Source organism: Corvus brachyrhynchos, unplaced genomic scaffold (genome assembly GCF_000691975.1).
Source record: "Corvus brachyrhynchos isolate BGI_N302 unplaced genomic scaffold, ASM69197v1 scaffold26, whole genome shotgun sequence".
Taxonomy (NCBI): Eukaryota; Metazoa; Chordata; class Aves; order Passeriformes; family Corvidae; genus Corvus; species Corvus brachyrhynchos.
Genome location: NW_008239324.1, coordinates 1,063,401 through 1,067,851, shown reverse-complemented (window position 1 = coordinate 1,067,851; position 4,451 = coordinate 1,063,401). Strand labels below are relative to the sequence as shown.

General features: G+C 45.0%; 1 long non-coding RNA gene across 1 annotated transcript in view; it reads right to left on the bottom strand.

Moving 5' to 3' along the window:
* Window positions 1-214: 214 nt before the first annotated feature.
* Window positions 215-4,451, bottom strand: part of LOC108448347 — a 14,081-nt gene continuing 9,844 nt past the window's right edge. Inside the window, exon 3 of the long non-coding RNA XR_001864229.1 lies at window positions 215-3,145. This is a non-coding gene — a long non-coding RNA (uncharacterized LOC108448347). The remainder of the gene's footprint in view (window positions 3,146-4,451) is intronic.

The following is a 4,451-nucleotide window of genomic DNA, read 5'->3' as shown; positions in this document are numbered from 1 at the left end:
TCACACCTGTGAGGTCAAGCCTGGAAATGCTTCCCAGTTCTGAATGGAACATACTGGAACATGTAGCTCTAATCTGCAGCAAGGCTTCTCTGCTCTTATCAGAGAGCCTCTTGTCAGACTGACATGGGACCAGAAGTTCTTGTTCTGAAATTCAGCGGAGCCACTCCCTGGCCTCTGGCATGACTCCAGTGTTCATATTCATGACCATGTGTAGTTATTGCATGAATGATACATTTATTTACATAATTAATATCCACATATATAACCTGGAAGGAATCACAGAGAGCAGAATTGTATCATCCCAGTGTTTAAAGCCAGCTTTTGAAATTATATGTTGTGCATGAAGACATCCTGGGCTGAAAGCAAGGCTCAGCTTGGTCCATCAGGCTGTGGCCTTGGCTTTGTCCTGCTCCCAAGGACAATTACAGGGCAGTCTGTGGCATCTGGGTAGGAATTGTTTGAGTTAAGAACTTTCTTTTCTTGATATAAATCAGAGCCCAGCTCTGACTTCGTTGCAGCAACTGCAGCAGAAATTCCCTTAACCCAGCAGAGCGTGGAGCACAGTTCAGTCCTGTTCTCTTCCATCTTGCATGTCCCAGTGTTACCACAGTGCCCCTGGGCCCTTTTGAAAAATACAGGAAAAAAACCCTCATTTTCTCCTTCAACCTTTTAATTTTATTAAGTATGGGTTTTCTTTCTTCTCAATCTCATTTTCTCTTTTCCTTCCTCATTTCATCTAGACTCTGTTTCATGTTGAATAAAGTACATCCCCTGTAACAGGCAATTTAATTGAAAAAGAGATAACACCTGCTTTATTTTTCACTTTTGTAGCAGTCTCCTTCAAGTAGGCAAAGGTTCTCTGCACTGTGTTCTGTAATTAACTTGTCTTTGAGTCAACCCATATGCTCAACTAATGCAAATTATTTTCTGGCTAAGATCATTTATTGGTTGAAAGAAATTTAATATTTTAATCAAAGTAACATTAAAAAGTAACTCAGCTGGTTTAGTGATTCTGAAACTTTGGTGATGGAAAATTTCCAAGGGATGTCAATGTTCAGGGAAAGTTTGATTGGATCTGAATGGGGTTGTGTTCTGCATCCTGCAGTTTTATATAAGCCACATTATATTTCATCTTCCAAAATATTCCATTCTGCAGTAGAAAGGATCTCAGGCCTTTCCAAATGTCTTGGAAAAGAATCCGGGGGAGAGATGGGAGAAGTGGCTTTTATCCAGCTCTGACTACTTAGTCACTGGCTGGAAGGACACCAGTGGGAGACACGGGAGGATTAAAGAAACCTTTTCCAAAACAAGGCTTGTTTTAGTGTTTCCTGCCTCAGGCTTGAACCAGGGTAAATGTGGGAGCAGCAGCTGCAGCAGTGGAGCAGCAACACTGCAGAGTGGCTTTGTCAGAGAAGGGGGCTGGGGAAGTTTAGGATGCTCAGGATCCCGGTGAGAGCCTGCTCCATCCCCCTTCCCAGGTGAGGGTGGGATGGCCTCTCCATCATTCTGAGAGAATGAATATCCTCTCCTTGAAGCCTCGGGCCAGAAATTCAAGCCCCACCAAACTTGGTCCATATGTTCCCACAGAAAGTTCACATTTCAGCAATCAGGTGGGTTTGTTCCCAGAAAGAATACAGAGATTTGCTGTTAACTTCAGTGTGACCGAGCTTCCACTTGTAAATTGCCTTAAAATCTCCAGCACTTGGCTGAAGTTCATTTCTCTCACAAATCCCTGAGGTCATGATTCAACAAAACAATAAATCCAGCTTAAGGGCTCCTTATGCCAGCACAGAAAAGTCATGACACAGAATCACATCACACAGAGCACTGATCCAGAGTGAGCAAACTTGCCTATTTGAATGTATTAAAAAGTAATGATAAGTTTATGTTGGACCAGAAGTTTCTGTCCTAATGAGGCATCTCCTGCAGCTACTGCTCCAGCATTTTTACTCTGGCAGAAATTGTCTGCCCTCTTCTAGGCAGGGAAAGTGGGAGTGAATGCTGTGTTCTGCACTCAGCACCTCACCAGAAACACCATCCCAAGCTGATTTCTGATCCACGTCCAGTGGGTGTTTCTGGCAGATCAGCAGAGCAGAGCTCTGGCATTAATGATCCCAGAACCAGGGCCTCGCTCCGGCAGCCTGGGAAAATGCTTGGAAGAAGCAGAAGTGCTCTTGCAGAGGCACTCAGAGAACATCAGAGCACTCATTTCTCCTGCTCCTTCCACCAGGCAAGTCAGCAAAGCTGCAAGGGCAAATCATTGTGAAGAATTCTTCCTGAAGCACAGAAAGACTCCAGAGTCCAAGGAGATATCACCAAATGGGAAAGCAGCTGTGAAACATTCCAGCTGTGGCTGGAACGGGGAGCTGTTCCTCCTCAGTCCATCCCATGAAGATTCCCTCAGCTGGCCCCTGCCAAGCACGCCCTGGTAATAAATGACTGAAGTCAGGCCTGAAATAGTTTAAATTCTTTGTCCCAGCAAGGAGAAGCTCAGCAAATCCCGGAGATTCATCGTTAGAAGTTCCAAACTGAGCTCCTTTTGGGAAACAGGGTTGATTCCTGATTGCAAATTTGCTTGAGCTTTACGGATATTTTTTTTTGGTGGCATGAAGCCATCATACATTTACCTTAACTATTTCAACAGGACAATTTTTCTCTCTGAGTTATGTTCTTGTGTCATGAATTTTATTATCCATTTCCATCTGGGCACTTTGAATCAAGGAATAACTTCACTGACTGACACAGGTGCCAGGTGAGCCTTTCACACTAACTGGGAACATTCTTTGTGATCCCTTGACCATGCTGCTAAATCCTCCCAGGCAGAGAAATAACAACTAAGACATCTGAGGTCACGTTCACAATAGCCAGAACAATCCCGGAGTCTCTTCCAGAAAACAAGGAATTGCAATAAACAAGGGAGAGGCTTCCCAGAAAGTCATTTCACAGTGAGCTCAGTCCATCCCGAGCTGCAGAGACTTGGAGCAATTTGTGGTTGCACTGCAGGCCATCCCTGATGGAGAGTGAACAGGGAGCTTTGCAAATCTGAAGGCTTTGGGTGACATTTTTAGGGCCAGAGTCCATTCTGAGCTCTGCTGTTATTCTCCTACAGCTGTTTTGGCTTTATAGCTGTTAAATATATTCTGTGCTGAAAGGGAAAAAATGGAAATTAATTCATTAGTGATAATGCTCATTGTTTTCTTGCACAGATTGTGTGCAGAGCACACAGCACAGTGCAGCCCCAAGACTTTACCCACTGGAGGAGGGCTCTGGGGAGGAGCTTTCCCATGCCATAACACTGACCCCCTGGAGCTCACAGGGTGTTTTGTTCTGCTCGAGCCAAGATCAGCTGGCAGATAATGCTGAAGCCTTTCCAAAAGCAAACAGAATTAAATTGTGCAACAAAAGACACTCGTTCAATTTCTTAGAGTCAATCAAAATTGCAGAACTCCTGGAGTGGATGGATTACTGGCAATAAAGCAAAATCAGAGAGGCAGAGGGAAAAAAAAAAAAGAGAATGACACCTGAGCACATAAAAGAATCACAATGAAGATTTATTTGAGACAAATGGAAAGGAAAGATTACAGAAACACTGGGGTGGTCGAGACCTCGTTGCAGCCTACAGCTTCTTCCTGAGGGGAAGGGGAAGGGCAGGCACGGATCTCTTCTCTCTGGACCCGTGGCAGGACCCCAGGGAATGGCTGGAGCTGTGCCAGGGCAGGCTCAGGTTGGATCTCAGGGAAAGGTTCTTCCCCCAGAGGGTGCTGGGCACTGCCCAGGCTCCCCAGGGAATGGGCACGGCCCCGAGGCTGCCAGAGCTCCAGGAGCGTTTGGACAGCGCTGCCAGGGATGCCCAGGGTGGGGTTGTTGGGGTGCCAGGGCCAGGAGCGGGACTGGATGATCCTGTGGGTCCCTTCCAGCTCAGGATATTCTGTGAATCTATGAAAATTGCATCCAAGCTGGCTGTACTTCCTCTGAAACCCAGAGCCCCTAAAACACACATATTAACACCAAATCTGGGGGTCTTGAATGAGTCTCTGATCAATATTGGAAACACTAACTAGGAATCGATATTTTAGACATCTCCATGGAGATATTGTCATGGCAAATCAACAACTCCTAGTGTGTGACACACATTCATATTACTACCTCTAATTCATCCAAAATGTCCTTCCTCCATTCTTGCAACGTGCTAGAAAAAGCTGTCACATGTTGGATTGGATTCTAATTGCTAGCAGAATGCTCAGTTGTTGACAGATATGGCTTCCTGTTGGAAATAAATGTAAACCAGAATAGGAAAGCTGACCTGATCCAACTGAGGTCTTTTTGAGGTGAAAAATAGAACAATTACCGGATGCAAGTAGATAAATTTTTCCCTATGGAGCAAAAATTCTGTGGAACATGCTGATTTTGCAAACCTAAAACCTTCCCCTGGAATGTGTCAGTTCAGTTCA